The sequence below is a fragment of the Rattus norvegicus genome, chromosome 1 (genome assembly GCF_021556685.1).
Source record: "Rattus norvegicus strain SHRSP/BbbUtx chromosome 1, alternate assembly SHRSP_T2T, whole genome shotgun sequence".
NCBI lineage: Eukaryota > Metazoa > Chordata > Mammalia > Rodentia > Muridae > Rattus > Rattus norvegicus.
Window position 1 is genome coordinate 160459808 of NC_141534.1, and position 17966 is coordinate 160477773.

The following is a 17966-nucleotide window of genomic DNA, read 5'->3' on the forward strand; positions in this document are numbered from 1 at the left end:
TTTGGCCTCTGTTTGCACCTGCAGGCACTTATTAGAGAAACATATGAATACACACACTCATATACCTGCACAAGGATTAAAAGTTAAATTAATCAAGTAAACAGAAACATCCACAATAATGGGACACCGAAGACAGTAATTAAAACAGTAAATGATTCAATACATTTTCCCAATGTCCAACGTGGAAAATTTTCAACAAACTATTGAATGAGGCAGTGCTCAGCTACAATTCAATGATGGAAGGAAATGAGTCAAGTATACAGAATTATCAATTCTTGATTGAAGAAATAAGTGGGTAAGTAGAGAAGAATCTCCATTGCAGAAAAATTAGAGGTCATTTATAAGATACTCTGCACCCTAAGGGATAAAACAACAGCACATTCATTTATTAATTTTTGGAAATAAGTTTTCATACACTGATTCTGAGAAAGTGATCATAGTTCCTCCCCTCATCTTCTCCTAGATATTTTGCACTTCTCAAACCTTTCCGAGTCCAAACTTTTTCCTTTCTCTTTAGAAAATAGACAACTCAAGGGATAATAAAACAAACAAATAATCGAAACACCAAACATCACACACACACACACACACACACACACACACACACACACACAAACACTCATTATTAAACCCACAATATACAAGCAAAAGGCCAGCAAGACAAGAAAATATACCCAAAGAAACCAATCCAAGACATGGAATCAGCACTGACTTGGATTTGTGTTGACCATCTACTGCCACTTATCCTTATGTCTAGTTTCTCTACTCAGTGAGACTGATTAGGAGAAAACTATATTTTTCTTTGCAAGTGATTGCCAATTGCAACCAGCTTCTGGGTTCAAGATGGAAGCTCTTGCCCACTTCTCATGCTTAGCACTGGGACACGATCTGAGCTAAACCTGCACAGGCCGTGTGCATGCTGCCATAGACTGTATGAATGCTTATGTGTATATGCATTGTTCCAGTTGTATCTGAAAGACATTGTTCCCTTGGTGCCACCTATTTCCTCTGGCTTTATAATCTCCCTTCATCTGCACAGCTACCTGAGCCCAAAGGGGAGGACTTTGATGCAGACATCCTAAATAGGGCTGTTTCATGGCGTCTTACTCTCTGTATATTTTCTTGCTGTTGTATTAGTTCTGATCTACTGATGGAAGACTCTTCTTTGTTGATGGCTGAGCAAGACGTTGATCTATGGTTATAGCAGAATGTCAATAGTGCTCATTTTATTGTTATGCTCCTCTCGCCTTCTCAATTATTAAGAATGAGTTGTAGACAGAAATTTCCTTTGAATGTGATGCAAATCTTGGGAAGTTTAATTAAGGGGTCAAATTTTTCCATGGGAAAAAGTCATACCTCATTATGTAAAAGAACAATTACCTAAACATTGTAAAATTTGATTGTTATCAGATAATATACATTTCTGGCTAGCAAAAACCTGACTCTATAAAATTAAAACTGTGAAGCTGGGCAAGAAAGGAGGCTCAGGTAGTGAAAGCACCTGGTTTCAAACCTGAAAACATGAGATCAACCCCTGAATCTTACTTGATAGAAGGTGATACAGCCTTCCATGTGTTCTCCTCCACTCCCTGACCCACAACTGTGCAAGGCATGCATTCCTCCCCAAATGACTAAATGCAAAAGAAAAGTTTAGAAAAATAATGAGTTTTCTAATATAGTCTTTTTATTATAATAAAAATATTTTTGACCTTTCCACATCCCATACTCCCTCCCATAACACCCTCTCATCACCACTATGATGCCCCCACCCTCTACCTCTCATTCTACCAGACCTCCCCACTCTCTGAAGCCTCCAGTCTCTTGAGGGTTAGGTGAAGCTTCTCGGAACCAAGGCAGTGCTCTGCTGTTGGGAGCCTCATATCACCTGCTATATGCTGTCTGGCTGGTAGCCCAGTGTCTAAGAGATTTTAGTGATCCAGGTTTATTGAGACTGTCGATCCTCCTACAGAGTCACCCTCCTCCTCAGCTTCTTCCAGATTCTCTCTAATCAATCACAGGAGCCAGAAGCTTCTGTCTATTAGTTTGGTGTAAACATCTGCATCTGACTCTTTCAGCTGCTTGTTGGGTCTTATAGAGGGCAGCATTGTCAGGCTCATTTTGTGAGCACTCCATAGCCTCAGTAATAGTGTCAGACCTTGGGACCTCCCCCTTAAGCTGGATACCCCTTTGGGCCTGAGTCTGTACCTCCTTTTGTCCAGGCTTTTTCCATTGTTGTCCCTGAAGTTCTTTAAGACAGGGATAATTATGGGTAAGAGTTTTTGACTGTAGGATGACAACCCCATCCCTCACTTGTTGCCCTATCTTTCTGCTGAAGGTGGGCTCTACAAGTTCCTTCTCCCCACTATAGGGCATTGCGTCTAAGGCCCCTCACAAAGAGTCCTTAGAGTCTCTCATTTCCCAGGTCCCTGGTTCATTCTTGAGGGTCACCCCACCTCTTACCTTCCCAGGCTGCCTATTTCCATTCTTTCTGTGGGCCCTCAGGGCTTCAGTCCTTTCCCCCCACCCACGATCATGTTTCCCTCTTCACTTCCCTGTCCCGTTTACCACACAGGACCCTCCCTCACTTTCCCCTCCAGAAATTGCTTTCTTCTCTCTCCCAAGTGAGATTGAAGCATCCTCACTTGGGTCCATTGACTTGTTAAACTTTTTGAGTACTGTAGACTATATGTGGGTATTCTGTACTTTTAGTTAATTAATTTATTTTTTGGCTAACATCCACATTTTAGTGAGTACATCCATGCATGTCATTTTGGATCTCAGTTACCTCATTCAGGATATTTTCTAGTTCCATGCATTTGTCAGCAAAACTCAGGATATCTTCATTTTTTATTGCTAAATAGTATTCCATTGAGTAAATTAACCACATTTTCTACATCTGTTGAAGGACATGTGGGTTCTTTCCAGCTTGATGTCAGGGATGATGATTCCCCCAGAAGTTCCTTTATTGTTGAGAATAGATTTTTCTATACTGTGTTTTTTGATTTTTCAAGTGAATTTTCAAATTGATGTTTATAATTCTATGAAGAATTGAGTTGGTATTTGATAGGGATTGCTTTGAATCTGTAGATTGCTTTTGGCAAGATGGCCATTTTTACTGTATTAATCCTGTCAATCCATGAGCATGGGAGATCTTTCTATCTTCTGAGATCTTCAATTTCTCTCTTTAGAGACTTGACATTCTTGTTATACAGATCTTTCACTTGCTTGGTTAGAGTCACACCAATGGATTTTATATTATTTGTGGCTATTATGGTGGGTGTCATTTGCATAATTTTTCTCAGCCTGTTTATCCTTAGAGTAGAGGAAGGCTATTGATTTGTTTGAATTAATTTTATATCCAGCCACATTGCTAAAGTTGTTTATCAACTGTTGGAGTACTCTGGTAGAATTTTTGGGGTCACTTAAGTATACTATCATATCCTCTACCAATAGTGAAAAATGGAAGTTGTCAACCCTCTACTCAACTTGGTCAAAGAAGAAATAAAGGAAGAAATGAATGAAATGAAAATTAAGGCACTACATACCCAAACTTATGGGATTCTACGAAAATAGTGCTAAAAGGAAAACTCATAGCTCTGATTGCTTCCAAAAGAAATTGGAGAGAGAATACACTAACAGCTTGACAGCACACCTGAAACCTGTAGAACAAAAATTAGCAAATTTACCCAAGATGAGTAGATGGCAGGAAATAGTCAAACTTAGAGCTGAAATAAACCAAGTAGAAACAAAAAGAACCATATAAAGAATCAAATCAGCAAAACCAGGATCTTTTCTTTAAGAAAATGAACTAACCAGAGGGCACAGAGACAGTATCTAAATTAACACAACCAGGAATGAAAAGGGAGACATTACAACAGAAACTGAAGAAACTCAAAAAATTATCAGATCCTACTACAAAAGCCTATACTCAACAAAACTGGAAAATCTGGAGGAAATGAACAATTTTTTAGATAGATACCAGGTACCAAAGTTAAATCAGGATCAGATAAACCACCTAAACAGTCCCATAACCCCTAAAGAAATAGAAGCAGTCATTGAAAGTCTGCCAACCAATAAAAAGCACAGGACCAGATGAATTTAGTGCAGAATTCTATCAGACCTCTAAAGAAGATCTAATACCAATGCTTTTCAAACTATTCCACAAAATAGAAACAGAAGGAACACTACCCAGTTCATTCTAGGAAGCCACAATTATACTTTTACCTAAACCACATGAAGACCCTATAAAAAAGATAACTTCAGACCAATTTCCCTTGTGAATATTGATGCAAAAATACTCAATAAAACTCTCACAAACTGAATCCAAGAGCATATCAAAGAGATCATTCACCATAATCAGGTAGGCTTTATTCCAGGGGTTCAAGGATGGTTCAATATTCAGAACTCCATTAATATAATCCACTATATAGGCGAACTCCAGGAAAAAAGAGCCACGTGATCATTTTATTAGATGCTGAGAAAGCATTGACAAATTCAACACCCACTCATGATAAAAGTTTTGAAAATATCGCCAATTCAAGGCACATACCTAAACATAGTAAAAGCAATATACAGCAAAGCAGTAGTCAACATTTAACTAAATGGAGAGAAACTTGAAGCAATCCCACTAAAATCAGGGAGTAGATGAGGCTGTCCACTCTTTCCCTACCTGTTCAATATAGTAGTTGAAGTCCAAGCCAGAGAAATTAGATAACAAAAAGAGGTCAAAGGGATACAAATTACAAATTTAAAAGGAAGAAGTCGAAATATCACTATTTGAAAATGATATGATATACTATTTATCAATTCTTGATCTTAGAGCATGAGGCATTGAAGTTTTGTTTAGAAAATTTATTCCTGTGCCAATGAGTTCAAGTCTCTTTCCAACTTTCTCTTTTATTAGATTTAGTTTATCTGGTTTTATTTTGAGGTCCTTGATCCACTTAGACTTAAACTTTCTGCAAAGTGACAAATAAGGATCTATTTTCATTTTCTACATACAGTTTAAGGCAGCACCATTTATTGAAAATGGTTTCTTCTTTCAATTGTATAGTTTTGGCATCTTTGTCAAAGATCCACATAAGTATGTGTTTTTATTTCTGGATTTTCTATTCAATTCCTTTGATCAATGTGTCTCTGCACCAATACCATGCAGTTTTTAATCACTATTGCTCTATAGTATAGTTTCAGTCAAAAGTCATGATTCCCCCACAGGTTCTTTTATTGTTAAGAATTGTTTTCACTATTGTCAGTTTTTGCCTTTCCTGATGAATTTGAAATTTGCTCTTTCTATGTCTTTGAAGAATTGTGTTTGGATTTTGATGGGGACTGCCTTGAATCTGTAAATTGCTTTGGTAGGATGGCCATTTTAACTATGTTAATTCTGTCAATCCATGAGCATGGCAGATACTTCCAACTTCTAAGATCTTCAATTTCTTTCTTGAGAAACTTGAAGTTATTATCATACAGATCTATCACTTGTTTGTTTAGATTTACCCCAAGATATTTTGTATTATTTGTGGCTATTGTTAAGGGAGTTGTTTCCCTCAGTTCTTTCTCTGCCTCTTTATCATTTGTATAAAGGAAGGCTACTGATTTATTTGAGTTAATTTTATATCCGGCCATTTTCTGAAGTTGTTTATCAGTTGTAGAAGTTCTCTGGTAGAATTCTTGGGATCGCTTATTTCTACTATCATATCATCTGCAAATAGTGATGCCTTTACTTTTTCTTTGCCAATTTGTGTTCCCTTGATCTCCTTTTGTTGTCTTATTGTTCCAACTTGAACTTTGAGTTCTATATTGCATAGATATGGGGAGAGTGTGCATCCTTATCTTGTCCCAGATTGGGTAGGATTGTTTTAAGTATCTTTCCATTTAAATTAATATTGGTTGTGAGTTTGCAGTAAGTTGCTTTTATTATGTTTAGGTTTGGGCCTTGAATTCTGGATCTCTCTAATACTTTTAACATGAAGTGGTGCTGTATTTTGTCAAATGATTTTTTTAGCATATAAGGAGGTGATCATATGATTTTCTTCTTTGAGTTTATTTGTATAGTGGATTACATTAATGGATTTTTATATATTGAACCAACCTTGCAACCCTGGGATGCAGCCTACTTGATCATGGTGAATGATGGTTTTAATATCTTCTTGGATTTTGTTTGCATCGATATTCATAAGCAAAATATTTCTGAATATCTCTCTTTTTTTTGTTGAGTCCTTGTGTGGTTTAGGTATTAGAGTAATTGTGGCTTCATAGAATGCATTAGGTAGTCTTCCTTCTGTTTCTATTCTATGGAATATTTTTAGGAATATTGGCATTAGGTCTTCTTTGAAGGTCTGTTAAAATTCTCTTAAAGCTGTCTGACCTTGGACCTTTTTTGGTTAGGAGATTTTAAAGACTTCTATTTTCTTAGAGACATGGACCTGTTTAGAAAGTTTATCTGCTCTTGATTTAAATTTTGTATGTGGTATCTGTCTAGAAAATCATCCATTTCATCTAGATTTTCCAGTTTTGTTGAGTTGAGACTTTTGTAGTAATATCTGGTAATATTTTAATTTCATCCTTTTGTTGTTATGTTTCCCTTTTCATTTCTGATTTTCTTAATTTGAATACTGCCTCTGGGCCCTTTGCATAGTTTGGCTAGGAGTTTATCTATCTTGTTAATTCTAAGAACCAGCTTTTGGTTGTGTTGATTCTTTGTATTGTTTGCTTTGTTTATATTTGGTTGATTTCAGTCCTGAGTTTGACTATGGTTACTTCTTTCTGTTCTACGGCTCTCAGGTGTACTGTTAAGTTGCTAGTGATCCTGGGCAGTTAGTGCTATGAAATTTCCTCTTAGCTTTCCTTGTGTCTCATAAGGTTGAGTACTCTGTGTCCTCACTTTCATTGAATTCCAGGAAGTCTTTAATTCATTTCTTCCATGAACCAGTTATCTTTGAGTAGAGTATTGTTCAGTTTCCATATATATATGGGCTTTCTGCTGTTTTTGTTATTATTGAAGACTAGCCTTAGGCCATGGTGATCTGATAGGATGAATGGGATTATTTCAATCTTTTTGTATCAGTTGAGCCTTGTTTTGTGACAAATTATATGGTCAATTTTGGAGAAGGTGCCCTAAGGTGCTGAGAAGAAGGCATACTTTTTTTTTTTTTAGGGTGAAATGTTCTATAGCTATCTGTTAAATCCATTTGTTCATAACCTTTATTACTTTCACTGTGTCTCTGTTTAATTTCTGTTTGAATGACATATCCATTTGTGAAAATGGAGTGTTAAAGTGTTCCATTATTATTGTGTGGGTTTCAACGTGTGTTTTGAGTTTTAGAAAAGTTTCTTTTATGAATGTGCGTGCCCTTACATTTAGGGCATAAATGTTCAGAATTGAGATTTTCCCTTGGTTAATATTTACTTGGATGAATATGAAGTGTCCTTCCTCAACTTGCTTGATAACTTTTGGATCAAATCTATTTTATTGGATAGTAGGATGGCAACTGCAGTTTGTTTTTTGGGACCATTTATTTGATAGTCGATTCCTCAGCCTTTTACTCTGAGGTAGTTTCTGTCTTTGTTGTTGGAGTGTTTCTTGTATGCAACAAAATGTTGGATCCTGTATGCATATTCAGTTTGTTAGTTAATGTCATTTTATATGTGAGTTGAGTCCATTAATATTGAGAAATATAAAAGACAAATGCCTGTTAGTTCTTGTTATATTTGTTTTTGTAGATGGCATTATGTGCATATAATTCTATAATTGTGAGGTGCTTAATATCTTACCTTCTCTTTGGTGTAGGTACCCTCTTTGTCTTGGAATTTTCCTTCTAGAATCCTCTGTAGGGCTGGATTGGTAGATAAATACTGTTTGAATTTGGTTTTGTCCTGGAATATATGGTTTCTCCATCTATGTTGATTGAGAGTTTTTCCTGGTAGAGTATCCCGGGCTAGCATTTGTGTTCAAGAGAGTCTACACGACCTCGACCAGGTTCTTCAGGCTTTTTAGAGTCTCCGTTGAAAAGTCTAGTGTAATTCTGATTGTTCTCCCTTCATGTGTTACTTGGCCCATTTCCCCTGCAGCTTTTAATATTCTTTCTTTGTTTTGTGGATTTAGTGTTTTCATTATTAGGTGATGAGAGGATTATCTTTTCTGGTCCCATTTATTTTGTGTTCTATAGGGTTCTTGTACATTTAAGGCCATTTCTTTGTCTAGGTTTGGGAAGTTTTCTTCTATAATTTTGTTGAAGATGTTTTCAGGTCCTTTGAGCTGGGAATCTTTGTTCTTCTCTATTCTAATTATTCTTACATTTGGTCTTTTCATTGTGTTCTTGATTTTTTTTTGGATGTTTTGGGTTTGGATTTTTATGTTTTGAAATTTCTTTGACAGTTGTGTCAATCTCTTCTATGGTATCTTCTATACACAAGATTATTTCTTCAATCTCTTTTATTCTGTTGGTGGTGTTTATATCTGTAATTCTTGACCTCTTTCTTAAGTTTTCCATTTCCAGGGTTGCTGCCATTTTTGTTTTCTTAATTGTTTCTACTTTCACTTTTAGGTCCTGGACCACTTTGTTCAATTCTTTCACCTGTTTGATTATGTTTTCATGTGTTTCTTTAAGGAATTTATGTCTTTCCTCTTTAAGGGCTTCTACCTGTTTACCTATATTTCTTTCAGTGAGTTATTTATATCCTCCTTAAAGGACTCTATTATCTTTAGGAGATAGGATTTTAGGTCAGCTTCCTGATTTTCAGGTGTGTTGGTGTATTCAGGGCTTGCTGTGGTAGGAAAACTGGGTTCTGATGATGCCCATGTATATTGATTTCTGTTGTTTATGGTCTTGAGCTTGCCTCTTGCTATTGAGTTATCCCTGGTGTTTTCTGGTCTAAATGATTCTGTTTGGAGCCTGCCTCTTCTGTCCCTGGGTTTCTTCAGGTCTCTTGGTAGACCTATATCCCTGGGTGTAGTGGACCTCCTGTGGAGTCTTCCTACTGTTGGGTCTTCAGATGGGCAAAAGCTGCTGATCTATTATTGCCTTAACTGCAGCAGTTATCCTTGGAGACCTTCAGACTATTGAGTCTTCAGAGGAGCAGTCAAGATTTGTCCTGTGTGAAACTGTTCCCCATTGTGGACTACAGACTGTAGATTCTGTTTCCCTGTGTTCAGCAGAACTTCAGGGACGCTTTCAGTTGTTTGGGTCAGTTGCCTTGCCTGCTGTTGAGCTCCCAGTATGTCTTCAGACTGTGGTGTTGGTTGCCCAGTTGGTTGCCTGGTGTGCAGAGGAACTCCTGAGATGTCTTCAGGCTGTGGTGTCAGTTGCCCTGTTTGCATCAGATCTTCTGGGATATAGTTGCCATGTATGCAGCTGATCTCCTGAGGTGCCTCAGGCTGTGGTGTCTTCAGGGGATCAGACTAGCTAGCAGTCTGCCCTAGCAGAAAGCACTAGCCAGAGGGCTAATGCAATCTTAATAAGCAAAACTATCCAGGATAATATAAAAGAGCAAAGTGAAAGGTATACACGCCCCAATGAATATGATTCTAAACATCCTTAGACAAACACTACCCAAATAAAATTAATGATGTATAAATTGATAACAGTTCATGAACAAGATGGGGTTACTCTGGCAACAAAGATGGCTTTAATGTTACAGCATCTAGGGATGAGATTCTCCCTAATGCCATTTAAAGTGATGGCATTCATAGATTATGAGAAAAGTACTTTTATGTATGGCAAAAAGTACTCAAATTTTCTTCTAGTATAAATAGAAAGGACTTCTTTAATCTAATAAAGATTCTCTACCATCAGTCTACAGCAAAAATGGCTTCTGAACCATAGAAGGGACTGAGTTGCTCCTGATCTCTGTTTCCATTTAAAATGGTAAAATTTTCACCATTAAAACCATTGAAAAAGGGAAAAAAGTAGTTAAATAAGTGTACATAGAATATGGAGCAAGGAACAAAACAATATTATTCATATATTCATTTAAAATAAACTTTCCAAAGATGGCAAGTGATTAATAGAAATGCCTGCCAAGGTGACTTTATATGTAATTGATATGTAAAATATTGTGGTGCTTTTATACTGTAGCAAGGAATACAAAATGAAATTTGTACCATTGCAGTTCACACAGTAGCAGCAAAATGTAAGACTTAGGGGAATATAACTCATTTAAGAAAAACAAGCTCTTACTGCAAAATTTATATAATAGATAATGTAGGATGCTATGAAAAGCAAAATAGTTGAAGTAAAACACTTGTTTTCATTGTTAAAAAGAAATTATTTGGACATGCCATTTTTCTTTAGATTTAGGTTTTTTAGTGACCATAAAATCTCATTAAAGGCAGATCCTGGCCTACAGCAGCTCTTTGCTCCCAGACCCCGTGAGAGAGAGACCCAACTGCCTGGTCAGGTGGGCACTCCTGAGGCTGCAGAGCAGAAGAAACCACCAACACTGCCCACCCCTGCCCACATCCCTGGCCCAAGAGGAAACTGTATAAGGCCTCTGGGCTCCCGTGGGGGAGGGCCCAGGAGCGGCAGGACCCCTGCCTGAGACACCGCCGGAACCTGAAGGAAACAGACCAGATAAACAGTTCTGTGCACCCAAATCCCGTGGGAGGGAGAGCTAAACCTTCAGAGAGGCAGACAAGCCTGGGAAACCAGAAGAGACTGCTCTCTGCACATACATCTAGGACGCCAGAGGAAAACACCAAAGGCCATCTGGAACCCTGATGCACTGAAGCTCCCGGAAGGGGCGGCACAGATCTTCCTGGTTGCTGCCGCCACAGAGAGCCCGAGGGCAGCACCCCAAGAGCGAACTTGAGCCTCAGGACCACAGGTAAGACCAACTTTTCTGCTGCAAGTGACCTGCCTGGTGAACTCAAGACACAGGCCCACAGAAACAGCTGAAGACCTGTAGAGAGGAAAAACTACACGCCTGAAAGCAGAACACTGTGTCCCCATAACTGACTGAAAGAGAGGAAAACAGGTCTACAGCACTCCTGACACACAGGCTTATAGGACAGTCTAGCCACTGTCAGAAATAGCAGAACAAAGTAACACTAGAGATAATCTGATGGCAAGAGGCAAGCGCAGGAACCCAAGCAACAGAAACCAAGACTACATGGCATCATTGGAGCCCAATACTCCCACCAAAACAAACATGGAATATCCAAACACACCAGAAAAGCAAGATCTAGTTTCAAAATCATATTTGATCATGATGCTGGAGGACTTCAAGAGAGACGTGAAGAACTCCCTTAGAGAACAAGTAGAAGCCTACAGAGAGGAATCACAAAAATGCCTGAAAGAATTCCAGGAAAACATAATTAAACAAGTAGAAGCCCATAGAGAGGAGTCACAAAAATCCCTGAAAGAATTCCAGGAAATCATAAATAAACAAGTAGAAGCCCATAGAGAGGAGTCACAAAAATCCCTGAAAGAATTCCAGGAAAACACAATCAAACAGTTGAAGGAATTAAAAATGGAAATAGAAGCAATCAAGATACGCAACGAGGACCCTGCATTCTGCTGCCTACAGGAAACACACCTCAGAGACAAAGAAAGACACTACCTCAGAGTGAAAGGCTGAAAACAATTTTCCAAGCAAATGGTCAGAAGAAGCAAGCTGGAGTAGCCATTCTAATATCAAATAAAATCAATTTCCAACTAAAAGTCATCAAAAAAGATAAGGAAGGACACTTCATATTCATCAAAGGAAAAATCCACCAAGATGAACTCTCAATCCTAAATATCTATGCCCCTAATACAAGGGCACCTACATACGTAAAAGAAACCTTACTAAAGCTCAAAACACACATTGCACCTCACACAATAATAGTGAGAGATTTCAACACCCCACTCTCATCAATGGACAGATCATGGAAACAGAAATTAAACAGAGATGTAGACAGAGTAAGAGAAGTCATGAGCCAAACGGACTTAGCAGGTATTTATAGAACATTCTATCCTAAAGCAAAAGGATATACCTTCTTCTCAGCTCCTCATGGAACTTTCTCCAAAATTGACCATATAATTGGTCAAAAAACGGGCCTCAACAGGTACAGAAAGATAAAAATAATCCCATGCGTGCTATCGGACCACCACGGCCTAAAACTTGTCTTCAATAACAATAAGGGAAGAATGCCCACATATACGTGGAAATTGAACAATGCTCTACTCAATGATAACCTGGTCAAGGAAGAAATAAAGAAAGAAATTAAAGACTTCTTAGAATTTAATGAAAATGAAGGTACAACATACCCAAACTTATGGGACACAATGAAAGCTGTGCTAAGAGGAAAACTCATAGCGCTGAGAGCCTGCAGAAAGAAACAGGAAAGAGCATATGTCAGCAGGGAAGCATCTGGAACACATGGCACTGGGAAAAATTTCCTGAACAAAACACCAATGGCTTACGCTCTAAGATCAAGAATCGACAAAAGGGGTCTCATAAAACTGCAAAGCTTCTGTAAGGCAAAGGACACTGTGGTTAGGACAAAACGGCAACCAACAGATTGGGAGAAGATCTTTACCAATCCTACAACAGATAGAGGCCTTTTATCCAAAATATACCAAGAACTCAAGAAGTTAGACCGCAGGGAAACAAATAACCCTATTAAAAATGGGGTTCAGAGCTAAACAAAGAATTCACAGCTGAGGAATGCCGAATGGCTGAGAAACACCTAAAGAAATGTTCAACATCTTTAGTCATAAGGGAAATGCAAATCAAAACAACCCTGAGATTTCACCTCACACCAGTGAGAATGGCTAAGATCAAAAACTCAGGTGACAGCAGATGCTGGCAAGGATGTGGAGAAAGAGGAACACTCCTCCATTGTTGGTGGGATTGCAGACTGGTAAAACCATTCTGGAAACCAGTCTGGAGGTTCCTCAGAAAATTGGACATTGAACTGCCTGAGGATCCAGCTATACCTCTCTTCGGCATATACCCAAAAGATGCCTCAACATATAAAAGAGACACGTGCTCCACTATGTTCATCGCAGCCTTATTTATAATAGCCAGAAACTGGAAAGAACCCAGATGCCCTTCAACAGAGGAATGGATACAGAAAATGTGGTACATCTACACAATGGAATATTACTCAGCTATCAAAAACAATGACTTTATGAAATTCGTAGGCAAATGGTTGGAACTGGAAAATATCATCCTGAGTGAGCTAACCCAATCATAGAAAGACATACATGGTATGCACTCTTTGATAAGTGGCTATTAGCCCAAATGCTTGAATTACCCTAGATCCCTAGAACAAACGAAACTCAAGACGGATGATCAAAATGTGAATGCTTCACTCCTTCTTTAAATGAGGAAAAAGAATACCCTTGGCAGGGAAGGGAGAGGCAAAGATTAAAACAGAGACTGAAGGAACACCCATTCAGAGCCTGCCCCACATGTGGCCCATACATATACAGCCATCCAATTAGACAAGATGGATGAAGCAAAGAAGTGCAGACTGACAGGAGCCGGATGTAGATCGCTCCTGAGAGACACAGCCAGAATACAGCAAATACAGAGGCGATTGCCAGCAGCAAACCACTGAACTGAGAATAGGACCCCCGTTGAAGGAATCAGAGAAAGAACTGGAAGAGCTTGAAGGGGTTCGAGACCCCATATGTACAACAATGCCAAGCAACCAGAGCTTCCAGGGACTAAGCCACTACCTAAAGACTATACATGGACTGACCCTGGACTCTGACCTCATAGGTAGCAATGAATATCCTAGTAAGAGCACCAGTGGAAGGGTAAGCCCTGGGTCCTGCTAAGACTGAACCCCCAGTGAACTAGACTGTGGGGGGGAGGGCGGCAATGGGGGAGGGTTGCGAAGGGAACACCCATAAGGAAGGGGGGGTGATGTTTGCCCGGAAACCGGGAAAGGGAATAACACTCGAAATATATATAAGAAATACTCAAGTTAATAAAAAAAAAAAAAGAAAAGAAAAAAAGAAAAAAAAATCTCATTAAAACTCCATAGATTTTATTTTTAAAATAGTTGAAATAATGGGTTAAGAAGGGATAAATCACTTCTGAAGAAACGAAGAACAGAGAAAAAAAACAATCCATATGGTACCAAGAGACACATATGGAGCCTCCTAAAACTATAGTAGTTAAAACACTGAAGAATTGAGAAATAATTAGGTTGGGGTAGAAAATGTGCACAAAACCGAACATCAGGGAACATATGAATCATGCAGTTGTTTTATATGAATCTGATGTGTAAAAGGGAGTCTTCAAACACATGGGAGAAATATAACCTTGATAGTTGGAAAATCTGTACAAGTGAATCTTTTCTTATACTCTATACAATATTCAATTGCTTTTGTGACAATTTCTTACTTTTATATAATTCCCTTCACCAATCACTCTCTTTCTGCCATGGCTGTTGAACATCATTTCCTTCCCAAGTGATTTCCCTCCTATTTCATCTCTCTCTCTCTCTCTCTCTCTCTCTCTCTCTCTCTCTCTCTCTCTCTCTCTCTCTCTCTCTCTCTCTCTCTCCCCCTCCCTCCCTCCATCCCTCCCCCACCCCTGTGTGTGTGTGTGTGTGTGTGTGTGTTTGTGTGTGTGTGTGTGTGTACATGCTTGTAGGTTATCTTTACTGCTGTATGGTAATGATTGATATGGTCATGCAATATCCAGGAATACTCCTACCTATCCTCTAACTCTCAAAAATATATGTTTATGTGAACAGAAAAAGGAAAAGGAGCATTTCTGGGTTCAAATTTTTGAGCTGGGTTTGTGGTCACCTTCTTCAACCCAGGAGACTGTGCCTATCCTCTGGATATTGGTCTCTACAGGTTTTTTCTCCTTTGTTGGATCTTTCAGTTAATGTTATCCCCATTGGGTCCTAGGAGCTTCTTGCTTTCCTGTTATCTGGGACATTTTGGTGGCTATCCTCAGTTCCCCATCCCACATTGCTATACACCTCTATGCAATTTCCTGCCCTCTGTACATCTCCTCCATCTCCTCCCACACCTGATCCTGCCCTCTTTTCCCCTCCCTATTCTTTCTTCCTCCAAAGTCCCTCCCACCTTCTTCCTAACATCATTATTTTGTTTCCCCTTCTAAGTAGGAGTGAAATATCCATACTTTGGTCTTCCTTCTTCTTGAGCTTCATATGGTATGTGAGTTGTATCATGGGTATTCCAAGCTTTTTCCTAATGTACACTTATTGTTGGGGCAGGCCCCTGAATGGGTCTTCTTTCTTGTTGGTTCTTCTTGAGGTAGCAGAGGGGGAAGACTATTGGCAGGGTGTAAGACTTGGTCTTAGATACAGGGTTAAGACTTTGTCTTATGATATTTAGGGTTCCTGTATAATAACAAAATTTTACTTATCTAAGTCTAAGTTTCTATGGTACTGTAGCTGACCTGGCTTCTATGTTCCTCTGAGTCCAGAAACTACAATCTCTGGCACTTAGCACCTCATCCTAAAAACAGCAAAGGATTCAGTAAATAACCTTTGTACTGTCTTATCAGGAACTGTTCAGCTCTAACTTTGAGACTGCTAGTCAGAAGTCTCAGGAAGAAAAAGGGACACTTTGAAAAGTGATTATGAAGTTTATTATTAACTTGTAAAAAGTTTCCTATGAAAGCTATCTAAGTGGAAATGAGGAAAATATCTTAAGTGGGGAAAGGAAAAAGTTCTTCTAAGTGTAGAAAGAGAAAAAAAATTTCCTAAAGGAAAAACTTTTTCTAAGAGAAAAAATTCTGCTCTCATCTCTTTGTACTCAGTCCCTATACTTGTTTCAGAGTACATGGCCATATGTTAAAAATTTCATCACAAGTTCGCACAAAAAATCAAATCATTGTAACAGAGAATGTTTACATGCATAACCATTAGTATTATCTGGCTAAACATCCATTACTGTCACAGCCCCACAGGTTCACTGAAGGTTTAAAACCATAACTAAGTTATTAGTGAAGTTTTGTATTGATAAACCCAGTCAATATTTTATCTTCTGTCCTAGCATTCTTTTTTTTGAACTTCAGTTAATTATTTTACAACCACTTGGAATGTGCTCTGACTAGGAGAAATTCTGGTAAGTATTTAAGAGCCATTAACTAGTGACATGGGAGGTTGGCAGAGTTGTCTTTGCAGTTTTGACTATCAGAAAAGGACCTAATAGCAGTCTCACTATAAAAGAGCTGAATAATCACTGATATAATTGTAGAAATTCTTATAGGATAATCAGTAAGTCTTAAGAAATCATGCATTTTTCTATATAGTATCACTGCAAGACAGGACATCTGAGCAGATCTGCGAGATATGATCCAAAGGGATGGGCTAATACCTAGTTAGTTATACATGTTTAATAATAACCAAAAAAGCATATTAATGCAGACATCTTTCCAAAAATGAATTCTCTTACAGCCTTGCAAAATAAGAGCAAATCTGTTGCAGATTATATTATAATCCAAAGGAGACCATCTCAGGAAGATCACCTGCTAGTCATTAGCTTGTCCTATTATGTCTCCTGACAACTTATCAGTGAGTACATACCATATGTATTCTTTTGTGACTGGGTTACCTCACTCAGGACGACATTTTCTAGTTCCATCCATCCATTTCCATGAATTTCATGAAGTCATTGTTTTTGATAGCTGAGTAGTATTCCACTGTGTAAATGTCCAAGAGTGGAATAGCTGAGTCCTCAGGTAGTACTATGTCCAGTTTTCTGAGGAATCGCCAGACTGATTTCCAGAATGCAATCCACCAGCAGTGGAGGAGTGTTCCTCTTTCTCTACATTCTAGCCAGTATCTGCTATCACCTGAGTTTTTGAATTCAGCTTTCCTGACTGGTGTGAGGTGGAATCTCAGGGTTGTTTTGATTTGCATTTCTCTGATGACTAAGGAGTGTTGAACATTTACTTTTCAGTCATTCGATATTCCTCAGCTGTGAATTCTTTGTTTAGCTCTGTACCCCATTTTAATATGGCTATTTGATTGTCTGGAGTCTAACTTCTTAAGTTCTTGGTCATCCAGAGACTGCCCCATATGGGGGTCCATCCTATTTGCAGCCACCAAACACAGACACTATTGCTGATGCCAAGAAGCACTTGTTGACAGGAGCCTAGTTTGGCTGTCCCCTGAGAGACTCTGCCAGAACCTGACAAATACAGGTGTAGATACTCAACTTTCAGGCTAAGCACAGCGACCCCAATGGATGAGTTAGGGGAAGGACAGAAGGAACTGAAGGGATTTGTAACCCCATAGGAAGAACAACATTATCAATCTGCCAGATCTCCTAGAGCTCCCAGGAACTAAACTACCAACCAAAGAATACACATGGAGGGACCCATGGCTCCAGCTTCCAGCTTCAGATAAAGCAGAGGACAGCCTTATCTGGCATCAATGTCAAGGAAGGACCTTGGTCCTGTAAAGCCTTGATGCCCCAGTGTACGGGAATGTTAGGGTAGTGAGGAGGGAGTGATGGGTGGGTAGGGGAGCACCCTAATAGAATCAAGGGGGGCAAGAGATCTGGGTTTGGGGAGGGGAAACTGGGAAGGGGATAACATTTTAAATGAAAAAAAAATAACCAATAAAAAAAGAAAGGGAAAGGTTTAAGGACATAAGATAGTAAATCTTTTTATTATCTCTAGCTGCTGAACATTTCTCCTTAAAGCTCTCAAACATGTAAACTAGAAAAAGATGCAGTAATATAAAACCTAATTAATGCTAATTAATTAAATAATATTCTTTTAAATACTTTGTGTCTCTTGGGCTTTGTTCTACAGGCAAAGCACAAATCAAAGAAGATAACATACAAAATTCTACTCCTTGCACAGTATATTCTTTTTCTAATATTTCACTACCATGTTCATAGTATGGTATGTGCATATATGTCTACCTTCTTTTTTCTTAAATATGTTTTTGTTTGTAATTTATATGTATGGGTGTTTTGTCTACATGTATAAAGGCAAGGCATGCATATCTAGTGCCCTAAGAAGCCTGAAAAGGGTGA